The 25,173-nt window shown below is 33.4% G+C and overlaps 1 protein-coding gene across 7 annotated transcripts in view; it reads right to left on the bottom strand.

Annotated features, from left to right (window-relative positions):
- The window catches only part of LOC141387347 (putative fatty acyl-CoA reductase CG5065), a 197,436-nt gene that overhangs the window by 42,692 nt on the left and 129,571 nt on the right, over positions 1–25,173 (bottom strand). The window contains exon 1 of one of the 7 annotated variants that reach the window (XM_073956914.1): positions 7,008–7,381. The exons of the other annotated variants lie outside the window; for them this stretch is intronic. The gene's annotated coding sequence lies outside the window, so the exon portion shown is untranslated. Of the gene's footprint in view, positions 1–7,007; positions 7,382–25,173 lie in introns of those variants that run through there. 7 annotated transcript variants of the gene reach the window in all.

Raw genomic sequence — 25,173 nt, 5'->3', positions numbered from 1 at the left:
GAAATACAACATTTTAGCCATTTTGGGTGGATAATGTGGCAAAAACCTTTAAAATAGAACGGCGGACACCTTTCTATGGGAGCTATACCAAAACGTGGAACTAACTGTACAGGCCTCAAAAAAAATATTTTTTTTTTAAAGTTCTCAACTCATCAAATATTTTATGAAAATCCAAAATTCAAAACATATATTTTATTAAATTTATATAAATATTTTTTTTAATTTTATCTAAGCCTCGAAAAGTATTTGCTTTTTAAAGGCTGGATTATATTTGTATAATTGTGTGCAAATATAATCCAGCCTCAAAAATACAAAAATTTATTACAAAATATTTATTAGTTTTTTTCAAAAATTAAAAAATTATTTTAAAATCCACAATTATAATAATACTCGTTAAACATAATCGTTAAAATATGCAATATGCCCTAATTAATATTTTTAAAAATCCTCAAAAACGCCTATTTAAAAAAAAATCCATGATGTCTAAAAACCTTAACAAAAATATCCACGCCTCGCTAAAAAAAATAAAAAAATCCATGTTGAATCAAAAACTATTTTTTAATATATAAATTTACCCAAGCCTAAAAAACTATTTTTCCATGCGACAACAACAATGGTATTAAGTTAAACTATATTGAAAACACCAAATTGCAACAGTTATATCAATAAAAACGCCACCAACGTCCCATGATATATTTTTTTAATTCACACCTCAACAAAAAGAAAAAAAAAAAAACAAAAATAACAATTAGAAACAAATATTATATCGTAAATCCGCCCCCAATTTTTTAAATTTACCCCTAAATATCCACAATTAAAAAAATATATTTTTTAAATTGACGCCTCGAAAAATATTTAAAAAAATACTCAGAAAATAATTTTAGAAAAACTGCGCTTATCTTTGCCCTAATAAAATATTTTTCTAAATACAGTCTCAATTTTTTACAATCAATTTTTTTTTAATTTTGTATTTAATTTTTGTTTTAATTTAATAAAAATAATATTTTATAAATTCGTCCAAACCTCAACAAAATACGTAAAACAAAACAACCTTATAAAAATCCATTTTTGTTTTTAGTTTAAAAAATAAATAATTTATAATTTCGTCCAATCCACAAAAAATATTTTTATATAAAAAAAACTTCATGTCTCAAAAAATATATTTTAAAAACTTCTTTATTAAAATATTATCTATTTTCTTTAAATTCACACTTATTTTTTTAATTCACTATTAAAAAACTTTTTATTAAATCCACGCCATATGTAATTTTAATCTGCACCTCAATTTTTTTAATTCATCCATCAAAAACACAAAAATTAACAATTAAAAAATATTTTTTTTTTGTTTTTAAATTCAGTATAATTTTTTAATCCAATCCTCAAAAAATATTTTGAAAAAATCCACGTTAATCCAAGTCCCATAAAAATATATTTAAAATAACCACGGCACTCCAAGTCCAAAAAATATAATTAAAAAATGCATGTTGTTTGAAAAAATGTTATTTAAAACATTCACGTTGCTTCAAAAATCATTTCAAAAAATATTTTCAAAATATTGCAAAAAGTATTCTTTTTAAAAAAATCACTGTGTTTCAAAAATATTGTTAAAAATTCGAAGATATTTAAAAATTAATTTTTAAAAAATTCACGTTTTTTTCAAAAAATATTTTTTTTAAAACCAAAAAAATATTCTTTTAAAAATTAGCCGCTATTAAAAAACTATTTTTTAAAAATTCAGGTTATTTCAAAAATTGATTTTCTTCAGAAAAAACCTTATTTTCAGATTTTTTTTTAATTCTGGTTGCCTATTCACTTTGTTTCACAAAATTCTATTTAAAAACTGCACGTTATTATATTTTGAAATAACATGTTTTTTTAAAATCCAAGTTGTTTTAATAAATATTTTGTACAAAATCCCCCCTAGTTAAAAAAAAACATTTTTTAAACATCCAGGTTATTTCAAAAAGTATTTTTTTAAACATTTTATGTCAAAAAAATATTTTTTAAAAAATCCACGCTATTTCAAAAAATAATTTTTAAAAAAATCTAGGTTATTTCAACAAATATTTTTTTAATCCACGTTATTTCAAAAAGAATATATATCTTAAGAATAAACATTATAATCATTTTTTTAAAATTCAGATTTTTCAAAAAATATTTTTTTAAATGACGGTATTAAAAAATTTTTTTCTAAAAATCCACGACGTTATCTTAAAAAATATTTTTTTAAAAATTCACGACGTTATCTTAAAAATTTTTTTTTAGAAAATCCACGTTATCTCAAAAAAATATATTTGTTTGTAATTCAGGTTCTTCAAAAAATATGTTTGTTTTTTTTTTTAAATTCACGCTATTGCAAAACATTTTTTTTTTTAAAATCCACGTTATGTCAAAAGATATATATTTTTTAGTTCAGGTTCTTAAAAAAATATGTTTTTTTAGTTCAGTTTCTTCAAAAAATATGTTTTTATACCCTATACCACAATGTGGAAAAGGGTATAATAAGTTTGTTTTCCCAAAAATTCATGTAACGCCGCGAAATATTCGTCGTAGACCCCTCATGTGGTATACCAAACTTCATATCTCGACGAGATAAAGCGATTTAGCGATGTGTGTCCGTCCGTCCGTCCGTCCGTCTGTCCGTCCATTAAAAATTGTAATCAAGCTAGAGGCCGCAATTATGGACCGATTGTCACGAAATTTAGTATGGAGGTCGGGTTTGGACCAGAATAGAACTGATTAGTTTTTGGCGATGATCGTGAAATGTTAAAGGGATGAAATGGACCAAAAACAAAATTTTTGCTCGATTTTGTAGCCGCTCTGTAGGTCGCAATAATAGTCCGATCGGCGCGAAATTTTAAACGTAGTTTTGGTTTGAGATGAAGAAGTAGCGTGCAAGTCAACGGTATGATCGGATAATATTTAGCGGGTTAAATTGATCAAAACTTTTGTGTGAAAATTGGTAAAATTTCTAATGCACATCTTATAACTTTATCCCAAGAAGACGCGTTTCGCCGAAATATGTTTCATATGTTATCTTAATAAAATTGATTATAACATAGTTTAATGTTACATTTTCACATGAGAACAAAATTCTTGCACTTATAGTATTGCATTAGTTACTGTTTTACATTTATTGCTTTAGAACAAATATATGTATGTAGATTATTATTTCAACATGTTATTGTTTTCTTTATTACTTAATAAATGTATACATTTAAATAAAAGTTATCATTTATCAAAAGCTAGCCCGGAAAGCTAGTGCACAGGGATAGTGGTATAGGGTATCACATGGTCGGCCCCGTCCGACTATAGTCTGTTCTTACTTGTTTTTAATTTAATTTCTTCAAAAAATATGTTTTTTTTTTAATTCACGTTGTTGCAAAAAACATTTTTTAAAAAATCCACGTTATCTCAAAAAAAATATATATTTTTTTAATTCAGGTTCTTCAAAAAATATGTTTTTTCTTTTTAAATTCACGTTGTTGCAAAAAAAATTTTAAAAATTCCACATTATTTAATTTTTTTTTAAATCCACATTATCGCAAAAAATATTGTTTTTTAAAGTTGCATCATCTCAAAAATATTTTTTAAAAAATTACGTTTTTTTCCAAAAATATTTTTAATTTATATAAAAAAAAACATTTTTAAAATCAACTTTAAAAAAATTAAGAAAAATATTTTTTTTTATAATTCACATTATTTCAAAAAAAATTTAATTCAGGTTTTTCAAAAAAAAATTTTTTTTAAATCACGCTGTTGCAATTTTTTTTTAAAAAATTCACGTTATCTCAAAAATATTATTTAAAAAATCCACATTATCGACAAAATACTTTTTTTAAAAATTTGCGTCATCTCAAAAATATTTCTAAAAAAATTACGTTTTTTTAAAAATATTTTTAAAAATCCACGTTATTAAAAAAAAAATATATGGACTTAAGCTGAAATAAAAACAAAGATGTAAAAAAAAACATTTTTAAAATCAACTTAAAAAAATTAAAATCTACGTTATTTAAAAAACATTTTTAAAAAATATCCACATTATAATATCCATATTTTTAAAAATACACATTATTTAAAAAAAATTTTAATTAAGTTTTTTAAAAGAATATATATTTTTTTTTTAAATCAGGTTGTTGCAATTTTTTTAAAAATCCACGTTATCTTAAAAAATATTTTTTAAAATATCCGCGTTATTTTAAAAATATATATATATATATTTTTTAAATCAACGTTATTTCTATCAATTTTATTTAAAAAATCCTCATTATCGCAAAAAATATTTTTTAAAAAAATTACGTAATCTCAAAAATATGTCTTAAAAACGAGTATTTTTTTTCAAAAAATATTTCTAACAAATCCACGTTATTCGAAAAAAAATTAAATCCACTTTTTTCAAAAAAAAATATTTTTTAAAAATCTACGTTATTTATAAAAATATTTTTAAAAGATATCCACATTAATAAGAAAAATATTTTTTAAAAATCCACGTTCTTTCAAAAAATATTTTTTTGTAAAATTCGGGTTTTTCAAAAATTCAGGTTTTTAAAAAAATCCAAGTTATCTCAAAAAATATTTTTTTTTAAATTCAGGCTTTTCAAAAAGTACTGTTTTTTTAAATTCAGGGTGTTGCAAAAAACATATTTTAAAAAATCCAAGTTATTTTAAAAAATATTTTTTAAAAAATCCAAGTTATCTTAAAAAATATTTGTTAAAAAATCCACGTTATCTTAAAAAATATTTTTTAAAAAATCCACGTTATCTTAAAATGTATTTTTTAAAAAATCCACGTTATCTTAAAATGTATTTTTTAAAAAATCCACGTTATCTTAAAAAATATTTTTTAAAAAATCCACGTTATCTTAAAAAATATTTTTTAAAAAATCCACGTTATCTTAAAAAATATTTTTTAAAAAATCCACGTTATCTTAAAATGTATTTTTTAAAAAATTCACGTTATCTTAAAAAATATTTTTTAAAAAATCCACGTTATCTTAAAAAATATTTTTTAAAAAATCCACGTTATCTTAAAAAATATTTTTTAAAAAATCCACGTTATCTTAAAAAATATTTTTTAAAATATCCGCGTTATTTTAAAAATATATATATATTTTTTAAATCAACGTTATTTCTATCAATTTTATTTAAAAAATCCTCATTATCGCAAAAAATATTTTTTAAAAAAATTACGTAATCTCAAAAATATGTCTTAAAAACGAGTTTTTTTTTCAAAAAATATTTCTAACAAATCCACGTTATTCGAAAAAAAATTAAATCCACTTTTTTTCAAAAAAAAATATTTTTTAAAAGCTACGTTATTTATAAAAATATTTTTAAAAGATATCCACATTAATAAGAAAAATATTTTTTAAAAATCCACGTTCTTTCAAAAAATATTTTTTTGTAAAATTCGGGTTTTTCAAAAATTCAGGTTTTTAAAAAAATCCAAGTTATCTCAAAAAATATTTTTTTTTAAATTCAGGCTTTTCAAAAAGTACTGTTTTTTTTAAATTCAGGGTGTTGCAAAAAACATATTTTAAAAAATCCAAGTTATTTTAAAAAATATTTTTTAAAAAATCCAAGTTATCTTAAAAAATATTTGTTAAAAAATCCACGTTATCTTAAAAAATATTTTTTAAAAAATCCACGTTATCTTTAAAAATGTTTTTTTTTTTAAATCCACGTTATCTTAAAAAATATTTTTTTTAAAAGATCCACGTTATCTCAAAAAATATTATATAAAAAATCCACATTATCGCAAAAAATATTTTATAAAAAAATTCACGTCATCTCCAAAATATTTTTTAAAAAACGACGTTTTTTTCAAAAAATGTTTTTAAAAAATCCACGTTTTTTAAAAAAGAAAAAATTAAAAATCCACTTATTTAAAAAAAAAATTAAAAATCTACGTTGTCTAAAAAAATATTTTTTAAAATATCAACGTTATCCTCAAAAAAATTTTCTTTTAAAATATCCACGTTATCTTAAAAATATTTTTTTAAATCCACGTTATCTCAAAAAATATTTTATAAAAAAATTCACGTCATCTCCAAAATATTTTTTAAAAAACGACGTGTTTTTCAAAATATATTTTAAAAAAATCCACGTTTTTTAAAAAAGAAAAAAAATTAAAAATCCACTTATTTAAAAAAAATTAAAAATCTACGTTATTTAAAAAATATTTTTAAAAGATATCCACATTATTAAGAAATTTTTTTTAAAAATCCTCATTATTTCAAACATTTTTTTTTGTAAAAATCCGCGATAGATAAAAAAATATTTAAAAAAATTCACTTTTTTTAAATATATTTAGAAAGTCCACGTTATTTCAAAAAAATATTTGAAGAAATCCAGGCTTTGTTTCTAATTTAAATCCAATTCTTTTTTAATGTTGCCCAAAAAATTGTTTAAGAATAATGTTCTTTCAAAAATATATTTTTTAGAATAATGTCACAGATAGTTCTTTAAAACATTTTCATAAAGAATCACTAAAAGATGGAGCTTTTTAGATCCAGAATTACGCCGCTCTTGGTATTTATGATTATGATATTATTCATTAATCCCCTATTCTCTATCTATAGCCATTAAATGTGTTTTTTCTTTAAGAAATTCATGTTTATAAATCTGAAAAAATATTTCTTAGGAATTTGACGATTATCGTTCTTAAATAGTTCTGAAAAACACCATTGTATTTATATTACTTCTTAAAAATTATACACAATTATATTATTATTAATTTCTACACTTGAGTTTTTGCAAAAGAATTTCGCACTTCCGTTTCCTTCGTGTATTTTCTCGCTGATGTCCACATTTCCCCTTTTGCTTTTGTGCGCACAATTTCTTAATTAGACACCAACCAACCAACACACACATGCTCTCACAAAACAGTTAAGCAATTATTTTTAATTTATAAAGGTTTCTTTTTTTCTGTTTGTATTTATTTTTATTAACAGAAGAAAAACAAAATTCCTAAACTTAGGCCATTGTGGTTTATTTTTAGAACATACTTTTTTGCTTCTTTTATTTGTCTTCTTTTTCTTTGCTTCTTTTAGTTTTTGTTCTGCTTGGTCACGGTTAGCTCACACAACTGCTAATTTCAAAAGTATACGAAAAGAAAAACAATCAAATAAAGGTGTAATAGTCGAGAAAGTCGAGCTTTATCCGTTTTTCGGGGTTTTTTGTTGTTTTTTTTTCTTGTTCGACAATTTCTTTCGGACAATTTCCGATAACAACAACTAAACTCGATAAATTATGAAAATCAACTGAAATTTTCTAATCACAATACAAAGAATATATATTTGAATGGAGGTAGTTGTAAGAAAGAAGAATCACCATCAACTAACAAAGCGTGTAGACAGACGGCGGCGGACGATGACAGCCTACAAGTGTAGAGAGAAACAAAAGTAACAGCTTAGCTGGATGCTGTAGCAGAAGTCAACGTTGTAGGTAGTCGTGAATGCTATAGCAAGCATTCGCACACTTCTCATTCACTTAGATAAACGGAAATTAACGTGCATTAGATGCGAGCAAGCAAGTGATTTGTTTAAACAGCCAGAACAAAACTTTTTTCTGTGATTGTTGTTGCTGTTGTTGAAAATTAAACAAGAACTATTATTTATTTTGGATAGGTGTTATTTGATCAGAGTCCTACATAGACATTCACATACATATGTACGTCACATAGCTGTAAGTTTTTGTATTGACGTAAAGTTTTGTCAGTTTTGTTGTTAAGTCCAAATGAAAAAAACAGCTTTTCAGAAAATTTTTGAAGGACCATCAGGTCTATAAATGTAGATGTTTTAAGAATAGGCTTAAGAGTTAAAACGTATGAATTTGATGAATGCAAAACATTTTAAAATCTCAGCCTAACTGCTAACGAGGAGTAATGGATTTGTACCCCAAGTATGTTTAGACGAAATTAGGGATAGGTTAGTCGACTTTCGATTAATCGACTTTTTGCAGTCAAAAGTCTAAAAATCGTAGTCGACTTTTGTCTGGAGGGAAAATTGCATAATCGATTATCTTGATCGATTTTCGAGTTTGCCCATAAATTGAAATGGCGGTTTCACAGCTTCAAAAGAAAACTCGAAAATCTACGAATAATCGATTTTCTGCGGTTATGAAAAGGTTTAGGACAACTGAAATAATCGCCAGACCGAAAAATCGCATTTTTTATTTTAGACCAAAATCGAAAAATTGGTTATGGCTTTCCATTACTTATCCCTAGACGAAATTCCTTTCAATTAATTTCCCGTTGGAGTTGAGCTGAATAATCGAAGATTCGAACCCACAAAACACCAAATTATTTGACCGGTTTCGCTGTTAGTTACGCAGCTCATCAGCATATCAGCTACTCTGGAAATGCTTCAAAATTCCTTTTTAGCCAATTAGGAGTCGATTTAGCCCTATCAGTGCGCAGTCTGTCTTTCTGAATGGAACTCTGACGCGACCAATTGATTTCTTCCAAACTTTGCACCTAGTAATATGTTGTTCAAACTTAAATCAAGTTTGAAGATGGACCATATCGGTCCACTCCTTCAGGGACCTTTCCCACAAAAGTTCAAAAATGTTCTCTAAAATGGTAACCAATTTACACATCGTAATATTTCTTCGATAAAGGACAACTTGTGGACTTTTTTAATCATCGTGTGGTCTTCTATAGAAACAACAACGAAGACTTTTGGAAGATCATATGGAAGAAGACTATGTTGTTTTAAAAAAGAAGATATTGTGGGCAAATACAAGAAGACATTGTTGTATTCTATAAGAAGACTTTGTGGTGTCCCAAAAGAAGAACTTGAAGAAGACCACACGGTCTCTATAAGAAGGCCTTGTGGCCTTCTATGAGAAGATTTGCGGTCTTCCATACGAATATCTTGTGGTCTTCTATACGAAGACCTTATTCTCTTCTATACGAAGACCTTGTGGTCTTCTATACGAAGACCTTATGGTCTTCTATACGAAGACCTTGTGGTCTTCTATACGAAGACCTTGTGGTCTTCTATACGAAGACCTTGTGGTCTTCTATACGAAGACCTTGTGGTCTTCTATACGAAGACCTTGTGGTCTTCTATACGAAGACCTTGTGGTCTTCTATACGAAGACCTTGTGGTCTTCTATACGAAGACCTTGTGGTCTTCTATACGAAGACCTTGTGGTCTTCTATACGAAGACCTTGTGGTCTTCTATACGAAGACCTTGTGGTCTTCTATACGAAGACCTTGTGGTCTTCTATACGAAGACCTTGTGGTCTTCTATACGAAGACCTTGTGGTCTTCTATACGAAGACCTTGTGGTCTTCTATACGAAGACCTTGTGGTCTTCTATACGAAGACCTTGTGGTCTTCTATACGAAGACCTTGTGGTCTTCTATACGAAGACCTTGTGGTCTTCTATACGAAGACCTTGTGGTCTTCTATACGAAGACCTTGTGGTCTTCTATACGAAGACCTTGTGGTCTTCTATACGAAGACCTTGTGGTCTTCTATACGAAGACCTTGTGGTCTTCTATACGAAGACCTTGTGGTCTTCTATACGAAGACCTTGTGGTCTTCTATACGAAGACCTTGTGGTCTTCTATACGAAGACCTTGTGGTCTTCTATACGAAGACCTTGTGGTCTTCTATACGAAGACCTTGTGGTCTTCTATACGAAGACCTTGTGGTCTTCTATACGAAGACCTTGTGGTCTTCTATACGAAGACCTTGTGGTCTTCTATACGAAGACCTTGTGGTCTTCTATACGAAGACCTTGTGGTCTTCTGTACGAAGACCTTGTGGTCTTCTATACGAAGACCTTGTGGTCTTCTATACGAAGACCTTGTGGTCTTCTATACGAAGACCTTGTGGTCTTCTATACGAAGACCTTGTGGTCTTCTATACGAAGACCTTGTGGTCTTCTATACGAAGACCTTGTGGTCTTCTATACGAAGACCTTGTGGTCTTCTATACGAAGACCTTGTGGTCTTCTATACGAAGACCTTGTGGTCTTCTATACGAAGACCTTGTGGTCTTCTATCCGAAGACCTTGTGGTCTTCTATACGAAGACCTTGTGGTCTTCTATCCGAAGACCTTGTGGTCTTCTATACGAAGACCTTGTGGTCTTCTATCCGAAGACCTTGTGGTCTTCTATACGAAGACCTTGTGGTCTTCTTCAGTCGGTCCATTTCTTCGGTCTTTCTCCGCAAAAGTTCAAAACTTTTTCAGATTAATTAAGTTTAAGGTCATTTCTCGTATCGTGGTAAAATTTTAATAGCGGGTAGTCGCTGTGACCATGACTGCAACATTACATTGTTGTTTGCTAGGGTTTATTGGCTGAAATTTCTCAATATTTAGGGTAACTTCTTTACACATCTCTGGCACTAAAGTTTTTGGTAGTCTTTATGGTCTTTGTTACAAGGCTATACATTCCTCTTTCGATAATGGCCGCAAAGTTCCAGAAGACCCGCCCAATTTTTATTTTTATACTGGGTTTAGACACCAAGTATGTTTGGACGAAATATGTTTCAGACAATTTGAACTCGATTATGTATGTAAGTAATGTCCATCCGTCTGTCTGGCTGGTGCGCACGATAACTCTCGAACGAAGCAACAGATCGGGTCCAAAATTTGTCATTCTTAATATTTTATCCAAAATTAATTTAAGTTCAAAGATGGGCCATATCGATCCACTTCTTCCGGTACCCCCTCCCCCTACAAAAGTTCAACATTTTTCAGTAAAATGGTGGGCACGATAGCTCCCTAAAGGAATAACCAAATTGGTCATAACTTTGCATATGGTAAAACTACTTTCAGACATAGATCGGGTTCGAATATGGACTATATCGGTCCAATCCTTCGGGCACTTTACACACAAAATTCGGAAAAAGTGAAGTTAAAGATCTCCCCTCGGATCGTTTTGAGATCTCTCTCAGCATATTGTCCTTGCTGCCCCTTTACGATGGTATTTTTTTCGAGGGCAAGGCCATTCTTCCTCAGATAAAGGCCTAAAAGCTCCGAGAAACTTTGGCGGCACCAACTAAAATGGCAAATCCACAAGATAACTCTCGCAGGAAGTTTCGCAGTGGTCCAAACAGTGCACAATTTATTATTTTATGTAGTCATGTATTAGGTGGAATATGGACTATATCGGTTCCTTCGGGTACGTCCTACACAAAATTTGGTAAAAGTGCAGTTTAACAGCTCATCTCGGATCGTTTTTAATTTTTTTCCATTTCCATACTTTCTGAGATAATGACTTAAAATCTATAAAAAGCCTGCCGGTGCCATTTAAAATGGGTAGTAGTTAAGATAATTATTATTATTCCGAACATTCTAATCCTAAAAATGTGAACTTTCATCGCGATTTATTTAAAAAGCGCGCCGACGAGATTTTGTTGTTTTTTCTCGTCTATGAACATTGTACTTTCAGAATCCGCAAAAACTTTCCAGGTGTAAACACCTTCCATTTAAAGTTGGTTCAGGCGCACCGTGGTCTGTTAGTGAAAAAGTTAGGTCCACTGTTTATGATAACTTCTCCTAAAAGCCTACAAATGTACGCTGAAAACTTACAAATCTTACGCAAATTATATTTTTGTTTTTAAAATTAGATTTCTGTTCATTGGTCATTTAGGGCCACAACCAGTGTTGCCGAATTTGACGATTTATCGTCATTTTGACGATTTTTTGGTCTAAAATTGAAAAATGACGATTTGACGATTTTATGATCCAAAATGACGATTTTTCAAGTAATCCCGAATTGCATGAAATAAAACACGATAACTATATTTTGACCAGAATTTTACGAAAGTCTTTAAGGAAAGCAATATTCCAAACTCGGTTTCATGAGCTATTTTAATGTTTTTAAACAATTTAGAGACGGATTGGCTTTATATAGGCACATATCTGGAATAGAGGTATTTTCATAGTTTTTGCCTCATCTTTGATTTACATCAGCTGAAAATTTTCATGTAGGATTGTTATGCTTGGTTTACATTTACGAAATCCACTCGATTTCAACTGTCAAATCCATAGGTTAAACGTCAAATGAAATCCAAATGAGATTTCATTTGACGTTTGAGCTATGGAAGTGACAGTTGAAATCGAGTGGATTTCGTAAATGTAAGCTTAGCATTAATGAATGAAAATCTTCCTTGAACATTTTTCGAGATATAATACTTCCTACCCATGTCCTCTTTAATGAGAGTTTTTGTCGATTTTCGACTGCCCATCACCCAAATGTACGTGTACCGACAAGCAAGCAATGTTTGAGCTAATCTGCATTAGTACAAGCTAGAAAACCACGGGGAAAACTATCATCTTCTGAAAGGTGGTACTTAGCGGTACCTAAGGGGTCACCTCTACTTGTCACTTTCAAAAAAAAAAAAAATATTGGCTTATTTTGAAGTATAGGCAGTGTAGAGTATGCTACAAAAAATCAAGAAGGGAACAATTTCTTGAGATATGTATGTAGCATAGATACTTTAAGCGCGTTTTTCTCGAAATGGCATATTTGAAGTCGATGCCAACGATAGCTCGAAACCGAATTGACCGATCTCCACATGGTTTGGTGAGCTTATTAAATAAAAGGCTCGCCCATAAGAGAGACAATTTAAAAAAAAATGTTGCCCGATTTTTTTTTACAAAAAAACAGTCAATTTTAATTCAATTTAATTTTTTTTTTAAAGTTTGTTTAAAATTCTTTTTCGCCTTAATGCAAGATTTAAAGGTTCTTAAAATGCTTACAAACATGTACGATAATCGACCCATCCGTTTCCGAGTCATCGTTGACATCGCAAAACGCTTTTACAAAAAAGGGTTTCGCAGATAGCCATTTACCACAAGACTTTGCAATATTTTTCAACAACTAAAATACCAAAAGTAGTACAAGATGTACTCTTTCTTTCTTGGTGAAAGAACTTTTTAAACAAAATTTGGTGGTTTCTTTGAAAACAATTCAAGAAAATGAGTTTTTTTGGTCTGCCCAACTAGGAACAACCCTTTAAGTGAGATTGGGTTATATATATTGCTGTGTGTTGTACATTTTATGTTGTCAGTCTCATTGACAAACCTATCGGCTAACAAATCGCATTAAACGGTAACCAAACCTAGTTTTGGATCATGATGACGATTTTTTGACGATTTTCCAAATTTTGTTGACGATTTGTCGATTTTTTTGACGATTTCCGACCAAAAACAGTCGGCGACGCTGGCCACAACTCCTGTTAAAGTTTTTTTGTGCAGTGATAAGCTGAGGGTTTTTAGCTGTCGGCAAATTCGAATGATACTTTTATTTGTTTTTTTATTCCAGACTGTCACCACCCATTTCTCCTCAAATGAAAGCAAGCCTCCTAATTCTTCTATTTGAATTTTCATATTTCAAACAAATAAAGTTAAGAATAATAATGTTATAATTTTTAAACATGAATTAATAAATTATATAAAAATTTTAATTTGTTATATCTTCCAAACGTTTCCTTGCCATGAATTCCGAAATCTGCCTAACTAATTTAAAATCACAAATATACTTAAGACTAATTTAAATATACTGCGCAGAATACATGCCTGCCTAGGTATACTGTCAGTTTTTAAAAACATTTGCCAATGACACATAACTACTGCAGGCAACAAGTTCAAATTCAAATTCGACAATGTGTCTAAAATGTGGAAATAAGAAAGCAAAGCAAAAAAAGAAAAAAGTAGCCACGAATTAAATCATTCTTAATTATTCAACAAACCTAAGACTAGAAATGAAATGAATGAATTAGCAGAGCTGGCTGAGAACAAATTCCAAATCATGTAGCAACGATTAAATCAGCAGCAGCAGTAGCTGTGTATTGCCTGCCACAAAAATTCCCATTATGAATAGTCAGGCGCACACAGTAAAGCGCGACAAGAAGAAGAAAGCATAACCAGCCCACAAAGCCTAAATGTACTAAAGTGTGTCTTATTTAGTATATATTGTGTACTACATACTATTTTTCATCATCACCAGCATTATCTCGATGAGTTAGATATTATATATGGGGCGCTCAGCTCCAAAACGGCCTAACCGACATGCCCAACAAAAAAATGAAACTGACTACAAAGATCTAGCCGGATCCTTTTGAAATAACTACTAAGACTCTATATTGCATTGTATAACACTAGGCTATACTACCTTCTAAAACAATGCAATATTGAGTTTTTAGTTATGGAAGACTTGGATAACTTATGATGGACAGATTTGGACAATTCTTTTTTGAAATGTTCTCCATAACACAACTTAGGTTTTTATTTTACCACGACCACTTTTACGCCTCACTTTTTCAATTTTAAATTTTAATCTTTTCTACAAAAACTACTGAACTGATTTTTCCGAAATTTTCAAGGAATGTACAACAACATATGCAACATGCAACATATTTTGTGGAATTTCGGAAGGGGCGGGAACTTCCCTTATACCCTATTTCTTTAAAAATGCTATATTTACAATAATAACGAATGTAACGGTTTTGAAATTGATTTGCATGACAAAAGGCTTGACCACGCCCACTTTTTAAAATATGTTACATCTACAAAACTACTGAACCGATTTTCACGCACAGTTGATTGCTTAAAAACCCTATGAGCTAACATCAACATACTTAGAACGTACTACGCTTGATGTGCTTGAGGGTTTTCAACCACCAAACGAATCATTCATTGAAATGTTCATGTGTTTCGTTTTCTATCTGTTGTTGTGGAGTTGAGAACTTTTCGCAACTCGTTTTGTTCGCACTCACGAATATAAACAAAAAGAAACAAAACAGCGAGTTCGGTCAACGTGGGTTTTGTTTTGTATTCTTCCTATAGAAAATACGAAACGAAACCGTTGGAAGTGTTTCATAAAGTACTTTTACGTACGCTGGAAACAATTGACTCATGTTTCCATTGTGACAAAAGTGAGAGTTCTACATCCTCATCGAATTATTTTGTTGGATGCTTCCTTTTTTAACTTTCCGATATGACCTTCTGATGGTGTCGAAGGCGTCTTGAAACCGATAAACAGTAGATACAGGAGGTGGGCTAACCCTGCATAAAACTCATTACAAATGTCCTTGCTTACCTATTATTTTAACAAGGACATGTTCCTAGAAATATGTATTTCTGTCATTAAAACTTAACGAATAAATAGAACAATAAGTAGTTCAGTTGCCAACTTATTTCATTGGCTAAAAATATATATGTTTCTCGCGACATGCCCATGTTACAAATTAGGCCTTTGCTGATGCACCGGTATAATCTTCACCTCCTTAGAAAGATGGTCCTCTGGTGACGCCAATATCTTGGGGTAGTTAGTGGTCAGAATCAGGACACCATCGACAAACATGTTCAGGGGGAGTCTCATTTCATTCATCCTAGTGTTGATTTAGCGGCGGATATTCTTATATTCCTCATGTGGAAGAACTGCAGTAACCCATCACATATGTCATCGACTGTAGGACCAAAATCGTACAATCATCCGTATACATTACGATCTCTTTGCAGTCTGAAGGCTGTGGAATTTCAGAAAGGTAGAAATTAAACAGTTCTGGAGATATCCCCCGCTTTGGGGAACTGTTTCACTTTACTCGTTTTATAAAGAGCTTGGCATTCTTGCTTATGTCTTCTGATAAACGAATACGAGTGCTGAACGATAACTATCTGGCCTAACAATGAAATCACTGATATTTAACATCAAAAATTGTTTTATTGTGTTTTTTAAGTGGTCTTCAGCATGATTTATACGCTTTTTCATGCGCTCAAATCAATGGTTGAATCCCTTTTCCCACTCCGATTTAGACACATCCAAAACATTGTTTTTGAACGATTTTACAGCATCTTCTGGCGACGAAAATCATTGACCACGCCTTTTTTTCTTGATACACTGGAATCAAATAAAGTCATGGGATCCCCAATTAGGGCTGTACGGTGTATTACCCATCAATTCCACGTTTTGTCCGATCAGAGATCGCATTGTCATGATGCAGAAAGATTCGTTTCTCTTGTTCGTTTTTTCAAATTCCTCAGGAGACTTCTGGCAAATAAATTGTAGTGTACCACTCAGAATTAACCGTCCTTCATTTCTGAAGTCGTATAGTCGCCACAAGGTCAGTTTTGCCGAAGAGACAGGGACCATTTTTTCGAAGTGCTTCTTAAATGAACAACTTTCATTGGATTTGGCTCGCTTTCGAAGACCCAAACGGTCGATTCCTGTTTTGTTTTGGGCTCCTAAGCATAGATCTACATTCGTTGTCTGTGATGATCTTATAAACGTCGTTTGAAGCACCGCGATCGATTTTATGCACACTTGCTTTGAACCAATTCACAGGAGCCTTTTTTGAGCGATTGTCCAATTTTGCTGTATCTAACGAGAAAAATCTATTTTCATGTTCATGCAATATCAAATGTTAGTTTGTGGAAGAAATGTCCAAGGATGCCTCTATCTCACGGTATATAACATGGCGATCTTGCATTATCCATTCACGCACGGCGTAATTTTTTTCTGGCCCAACGATTTTTGGCGACCCTCACGACTTTCGATTTCTAGCTAGCGTCGGCCACGATTGAATTCATTAAACCAGTTTTTCATATTACTATAGGATGGCCCTTTATCTACATATAAAGACTTAATTTGACCGATGCACTCTTGTCGTGATTATCCACGTCGAAAGTTGTGAAAAATTATCGGACGATAAAGTTCACAGGTAAATTCCATTTTTTTAATGTGATTTTTTGAAGTCAAAGACAAACTGTCCTGAGTACGTATAGGCTAAAAACTATCAAACTGTCCAACATTTTTTTTCAAATTGCGCCTGGCAACACGCGGTGTTGCCTAGGCCAGCCGTCGTATAGTCAGTTTGATTTTTTTGCTCATGTGTGGTTAGGCCGTTTTGGCGCTGAGCGCCTCATATGCAGATGTGTATTTTTTCTTTCACTGATTTTGATTTACTATTTGGCAGTTCGTCTTTTTTCTGTTGATGATGGTTATGGCTGAGCCGATACCAATTCCAATTCCGATGATGATCATTCTCATGTTGATGTTGGTCTAGATTAATATTTTTTCAAGTCAGTGACCTTAATAAATATTTCTGTATTGTATATTAATCAAGAAAAATGACTTTATCCAAATGAACGTGACATAATTTGTTAGGTGCAAAAACGACAACAACAACACCAAACAAATAGTTTATTCAGTCTATGATGAATTCATTGGTTTGTGTGTGGTTAGAAAATGGCAAGGAATTATGAGGAATGTGCTGAAAATATTGTTGGAAGTGGGTGTTGAAATTATTTATTTATTTCTTTCAAAATAGTCTGGCTTAATCCAATTGTTGTTGTTTTATTATTTTAAAACAACTAATTTATTAGTGGAAAAAGGTTTGGCTTTAAAATAATAAAACAACAACAATGGGATTAAGCCAGACTATTTAAAAAAAAAAAAAAAACAAAATTGTATTAGCTGTCCCAATAAAAACGACGCCACCAATGTTCGATTTATTTATTTATTTATTTATTTATTTATTTATTTATTTATTTATTTATTTATTTATTTATTTATTTATTTATTTATTTATTTATTTATTTATTTATTTATTTATTTATTCCCGCGGGAGTTTGTTAGTTCTCCTACCGGGCGCGTCCCCACCGGCGGATAGGGGGAGGAGGATGGTCGTACCACTCTGTCCAATACCTATTGCATGGTGGGTCTGGGGCAGAGAGTTGGGATTATCCACCTCTGGAAACCTTGAGTTTCCCGCGGACAAAAAACTGACTATGGGGGTGTTCCCCTAAAACAAAAAACAAATATGGAAGGAAAAAAAGAAGAAAAAGTTACGGTGCAGGGCCTAATAAACCCAGTGCCGGCGGGGACCAGTGATCTGCCTACGAGTCACACCCCGTCGATATCATGCGATCGTGAGCAATCTCCCATAGATGTGGGTGCCTTGGCATCTGTGGTCGAAGGTAATGCTGCAAGCACACAACCTAGTGTAAAACCTAGTGTAAAAACGGAGGAGGATAAAGGGCAGCACAGGGGGAGGATTAACTTGACCCAACTATCTGATGATGGTAGCGACCCTGATTCCGAATCCGATAGCTGCGGCAAAACAAACACCACCGTTGTGGAAAATCCCATGAAAGAGGAAGTCCACAAGATGGTAGAAGAAGTGAGCGAGAGCATCGCAAAGCTCACGACGAAAAGAGTGCAGTGGTCTGGGGCCCAAAGGAAGAAATTTAAGAGGAACCAGGCAAAACTAAAGAGGGAAAAACAGCTGGCTGCTTCAAAGGTTACCACAGAAAGTCCCTCCACTTCTTCGGAAGCGGCGAAGAGGACAAGGTCTCCTGAGGAGCAGAACGTGGCAAAACCCAGTAAGAAGAAAAAGGGCTTCCCACCTTCAATTGCCCAGAACAAACCTCGTCAGGACAAAAGCCAAGGAGACTGCCAAAAGGATCCTTCAAATGATACTGAAGAGGCGAGTTCTGACAAAAAGAAGGTGAGCGCGACGTCGGAATCTTCTGCGGTGGCCAAGGACTCAGTAAAGAAGCCTACTACCACCCAGAAGAGGAGAATGGACGCTGAAACCGGAACGGAGCCGCCATCGACTTACGCCAAGGTAGCCAAGAGATACTACAAGGACGAGCTGTGCTACGCAGTAATCGATACTAGTAAAGGATCTGGAAGGCTACACAAAGAGTACTTACCGGAGATCGAGAAATCGATCAACGATAAAATATTGGAACAAATCCTGCAAGGACGAGTCTCAATAAAAATAAACTGCTGTGAGCCAAGGGGGGACCTCCTATTGTACCACCTGGACTCACACGCAAACTCTGCAGCTCTCGGGGAGGTAGTCAGCAGTATAGCAACTCCATGGGAAGGTGGCAGACTAAAACTGGTGAGGAAAGACGAAATTCCTCACCTAACCAAAGCATCGGTGTACGTCAAGGGGTATGGCTGCAAGCTCGAGACGGAGCGCATGCTCGAGGTCTTTGGCGTACAAAACGAGGCCCTAAAGGTGGAAAGATGGGAGGTCTTCCACAGGGAGGAGAAGGAAGACGGCACTCTCCTTGTGATGGGGATCGACGATCTCTCGCTAGCCGGGCTCGTCAAAACCAAGGGCAAGGCATTCTTCGTCTCGAACTCGGTCTACTTCAAAGTTGGAAAGGCAAGAGTTGGTGAGGAGGAGATTGCCAAACCAAATAACCAAGAGGTCAACCTACCAAAAGGCTTTCAGGAGGGAGGAGCAGACGAAATTAGCGACTCCCAAGAAGCCAACCTTCTGGAGGACCAATGATTGAGGTCATCCAGATCAACCTCCATCGGAGCGAAACGGCAACACTAGCCCTGATGGACAAAATAACTAAAGGTAATATACATATTGGTTTAATCCAAGAACCTTGGACCATAAAAAACAAGGTTTCTGGACTTAACCATATAAATTATCAACTTTTTTACGCAAATACGGGATCCCGACCGAGGACCTGCATTATATGCCACAAAAACTTATGCTTTCTTTTTTCTCCAGAGTTGTCATCGTCGGACGTTACAGTATTGAAGCAGGGGAATGGTAACATATACCTAGCATCATTATACCTGCCGTTCGACTACCCGACATTACCACCTTCGTCGGAATTGCAGCAACTGGTGAGAAGGATAAAGCAAACAGGTAACGAAGTACTAGTAGGTAGCGATGCTAACTCTCACCACATCTCGTGGGGTAGTACTAACATTAACAAAAGGGGACAAGCCCTTATAGATTACTTAAATACTAACGACCTAATTACACTTAACACCGGGAATACGCCAACCTTTGTTAATAGAATTAGGGAGGAAGTACTAGATATAACGATATGTTCAGAAAATTTAATAAACGAGGTACACGAGTGGAGGGTCCTGGAGGAACACTCCTTCTCAGACCATAAGTATATTAGATTTAAAATAGCTAGGCCATCGCCTAACCCGATAACCTTCCGAAACAAATCCAAAACAAATTGGACAAAGTTCGGAAAACGAGTAAAAGAAAGACTTGGGCAACCAGATGAGGAATGCCTAAGTAAGGAGGACATAGAGAGAGATGTCCTAAAGTTAACTGAGGCACTAGTAAAGTCTTTCGAGGAAAGTTGTCCCCTTCGAGAGAGGAAATCCGCCTACGAAAAACCCTGGATGACAGGGGAAATTCGGAATAAAGGCAAGGAGGTCCGCAGACTTTATAATAGGGCCAAACGTAAAAAAGCAGCTGTATTCTGGGACAACTATCAGGCAAAATTAAAGGAATACAACAAAATAACAAGAAACGCCAAACGAAACTCCTGGAAGCTTTTCTGCGAACAGGTGGATAGTGTAAATGACGTTTCAAAGATTAAAAAGTTTCTATCTAAAACCCATACACAGACCGAGCAATTGGTCGATGGAAATGGAAAAAGGATTGAAACAACAGAAGAAACTCTAGGCCTTCTGATGAAAACGCACTTCCCGCAGAATACCATGGTTAACACTGAGGCATCGACGGAATGTATTAACTCATCGGAAGAAGCACCAAAGATCGACAGCTTAATGGTCCAACAAGCCATTTTAAGCTTTTCACCATATAAAGCAGCTGGACCAGACCAGATCTTCCCGGCTTTATTACAGAGGGAAGTGGACTTTATTGCGTCCAAACTGGTCGGGATCTTCAATGCATGCTTAAAACTTGCATACACTCCTATAGCCTGGCAGGAGGCAAGGGTAGTCTTTATACCCAAACCTGGCAAGGCAAGTTATGCAACACCAAAATCTTATCGACCGATAAGTTTAACTTCATTCTTACTCAAAACAATGGAACGGACAGTCGACACCATGATAAAGAGTAAGATCCCCAACGATATGCTTAAATTCAAACAACATGCATACGTTAAAGGCAGATCAGTGGAAACCGCATTGCATGAGGTAGTACACCACATAGAAAGAAAATGTACACACTTGCTGTATGCATCGACATCGAAGGTGCTTTCAATAACGTAAGCACCGAGACACTTATCCACTCCTTAGACGAGTTTCAGGTAGACAGGGCCTTAAGGAACTGGATAAACCACATGCTAAGGAATAGATGGATAAGCTGCGGGCTATACGACGTGAAAATAAGAGACAAAGTTGGACAAGGAACGCCACAGGGAGGGATACTTTCACCTCTGTTGTGGGTTACCACCATAAACAGTCTCTTGAGGACCCTAACCGAAGAAGGATTTGACCCAGTCTGCTACGCAGACGACGTTATAATGCTTCTGAGGGGAAAGAATCCGAATCAACTCTGTCGTAGAGCAGAAACGGCTCTAAAAATTGCTTTTAACTGGGCCAGGCCGAGAGGTCTGAACGTCAACCCAGAAAAAACAGAATTATGTCTATTCACTAGGAAAACGAAAATGGGGCACTACGAGGAACCAGTTTTTCTAGATAAGACAATAAATATCTCTTGTACAGTTAAATATCTAGGAGTAATTCTGGATAGGAAACTTAAATGGAAAGACCATATACAAGAAAGGGCCAACAAGGCCCAAATATGTTGGTCAACCTGCAGAAGGGCGATAGGCTCAAAATGGGGGTTCAATCCTAGGATGATACACTGGCTATACAGAAGCGTAATTAGACCAATTCTAACCTACGCGTCTGTGGTATGGTGGACAGCCATGGACAAAAAATGCAATGTGGAAATATTGCAAAAGGTCCAAAGAACATGCTGCCTAAGCATTAGCGGAGCAATGAGGACCACACCGACTAGGGCTCTAGAAACAATTTTGTTTGTACACCCAATAGAGATTCAGGTAAGGTATGAGGCAGCCATCGCAGCTGTAAGGCTAAAGTCGATGAGCGAGTGGATCGAAAAGAGCCACCAAACATACCACCAAAACATATTAAAGGTCACAACGGGTGAATCTATAAATCAGGTAGTATCGGACCGTATACCTGAAACTAGTGAAGTAGCCTTGTGTGAAGTGTCAATACCTGACAGAGACATGTGGATCGAGGGAGCTCTAGCACAGATTCCCGCTGGAAGCTGTGGGTTTACGGATGGGGCTGTGCTAGGGGGGAGAACCGGACTGGGTCTTTATATAATGGAACCGGAAACGGAAATCTCCCTCCGTCTGCCGGAGGCAGGCGGAACTCCGGGCGATAACAGAGTGTCTGCTTTGGTTTGATACACACACAAGGCCTACCACTGTAAATATCCTTACGGATAGCAAAGCAGCCATTAGAGCTATATCAACCAAGACAGTGAAATCTAGAACTGTCTTGGAATGTATTAAATCTATAAATAATTACTCCCAACACGGTAAGGTAAACATTATATGGGTACCAGGGCATACCGGGATTAGGGGTAATGAAATAGCAAACTCCTTGGCAAAACAAGCCAAGGAGCAACCAACAGTAAGTCTAGAAAACGCTAAGCCGTTTAAAGCTACGCGACTAGAACTATAGACATGGGCAAAAAATGCACATGTATCCCTCTGGAGTAGTGGAGAGAAGGGAAAAAACACAAAAATCCTATGGGGAAACCCAGACGAGGACAAAACAAAAGAATTACTTTTACTAAGTAAAAAAGATATTAGTAGACTGACAGGAATCCTTACAGGTCACCTAGGTCTAAAAGCGCACCTGCACAAAATAGGTTGTGCAGAAAACAGTGAATGCAGAGCATGCGGAGAGGACGACGAAACGTTGGAACATTACCTCTGCCATTGTCAAGCCTTCACAAATCTGAGAACCCAGTTACTAGGGAATGACATTATACCAGGACTCGACCATATTAGGACAATCGAGTTCAAAAAGATCAGAGACTATGTAAATAGGACAGAGATCCTAGACTAAGTCAAAAAAAAAGGATAATCCTTCCATAACCCAAAATTAGAGCGCACAACAGGCCTACTTATGGCTTAAGTGTATGTCCACATGGGCATGTGGTGATCTAGTATCACCCCTCTTATCAACCTAACCTAACCTATTTATTTATTTATTTATTTATTTATTTATTTATTTATTTATTTATTTATTTATTTATTTATTTATTTATTTATTTATTTATTTATTTATTTATTTATTTATTTATTTATTTATTTATTTATTTATTTATTTATTTATTTATTTATTTATTTATTTATTTATTTATTTATTTATTTATTTATTTATTTATTTATTTATTTATTTATTTATTTATTTATTTATTTATTTATTTATTTATTTATTTATTTATTTATTTATTTATTTATTTATTTATTTATTTATTTATTTATTTATTTATTTAAAAATGTATTATAATTATAAATTACTATAAAATTATATTTAAAAAAGCACTAGCAACTAAAGCTATCGGATTAATGTTGAAATTATAGTTAGCTGTAAAAAGAGAAGCCACGTCAGATAAATTCCATTGACTATGATCATATTAATGACGCCCCTTGTTATTATTATGTGTTTAATGGTTACATCCGATACTTTATACATTTGACCATAAATCGTAGTTATTTTAGCACTTCCCAATGTCAAAGAAACAAACATATTTTTTGCATAAATTAAAGTGAACACTTTTTTAATTAACAAGTAAGAAAGTTTCAGTCAGTTGTGCTGGCGGAGATATGCCACTGATCAAAAACAAAAACAACAAAACCAAACCGTATATAAAATATATTGATTTTGTATCATGAGTTTTCTTTAAAATCTGTAGGTACCGTAATGTGGGGCTATACCAAATAATTGTCATATACCAAACATTTTTATTAACCAAACTTCTTCATAAAAACTCGAAACATTAAATTACGTTGAGGGGTTATGGCCACTAACAAATTTTACAAAATCGAATTTTTTTGTAGGCTTATTTTAAAGATCATGTAGAAAATAAGCGGACAAAAATTAGCTGTGATATGAGCGTTAGAAAGAGAAAATTCATTGTGATTTGTGTGTAACATCGAAGTTTTAAACGCGATTTTCTCGAAATGGCATTTTTGAATGCGGTGCCCACTGTAGCTCGAAAACGGATGATCCGATCTTCTTAAACATATAAAAAGCTTGTGCACAAGCGAGAGATTTTTAAACAATTTTTTTGACGGATTTATGGCGAAAAAAACTATCAATTTTTTTAGTTAAAATCTAACTTTTGACTTTGACAGTTCACAATTTATTTTAAAAAAGGATGTTTTTTAATTCCCTTTCGCTTAAGTACAAGATTATTAGGTTCTTAATGATCTACGGATCTTAATGATCTTACGGATATGGGGCTATACCCACATTTCTCGAGTAACTGACAAATATCGGTAGAATTAAAATGCTTAAAATTTCGGTAATTAACGGTAACCAAAATAATGCTGTTGCTAAATGCTACCGATAGCAACAGTGCTTTCAAATTTTATTGATATTTTTATACCCTCAACCATAGGATGGGGGTATATTAAGTTTGTCACTACGTTTGTAACTACTCGAAATAATCATTGTAGACCCCACAAAGTATATATATTCTTGATCAGCGTGCAATTCTACATCGATATAGCCATGTCCGTCCGTCTGTCCGTCTGTCTGTCTGTCCGTCTGTCCGCCTGTCCGTCTGTGGAAATCACTCTAGCGTCCGAACGGATTGACGTAGGTTGATGAAATTTTGGGAAAATATGTTATATTTACGTAGGACTTTTGGTATTGAAAGCGGGCTGTGTAGGTCCACGCTTTCGTATAGCCCCCATACAAAATGACGCGTGACGCGTCGTCGTTTTAAGGAATTTTTAAGATATTTGGCCCATTTTACCACCGAATTGGTTGTAATTTGGTACTTTGTGTCACCAGAGGCCAAAAAATATTCCTACCAAAGTTGGGTTATATAGGTCCACGTTTTGGTATAGCCCCCATATAAGGCCCCATATAAAGTACGCTTCATTTTAATATATTTTGAATGTATTAGACCCATTTGACCACAGAATTGGTTGTAATTTGGTATTTTGTGTCTTCAGAGGCCAGAAAACATTCCTACCAAAGTTGGGTTATATAGGTCCACGTTTTGGTATAGCCCCCACATAAGGCCCCTTATAAAGTAGCGTAAATTTAATATATTTTGAATGTATTAGACCCACTTAACCAAAGAATCGGTTGTAACTTTGTATTTTGTGTTTCCAGGGGCTAAGAAACATTTCTACCATAAAATGTTTATATAGGTCCACGTGTTGATATAGCCCCCATAA

Source organism: Musca autumnalis, unplaced genomic scaffold (assembly GCF_047663935.1).
Source record: "Musca autumnalis isolate F117 unplaced genomic scaffold, ASM4766393v1 scaffold_5, whole genome shotgun sequence".
Classification (NCBI taxonomy): domain Eukaryota; kingdom Metazoa; phylum Arthropoda; class Insecta; order Diptera; family Muscidae; genus Musca; species Musca autumnalis.
Note: the sequence above shows the minus strand (reverse complement) of the source record. Positions and strands in the feature narration are given on the sequence as shown.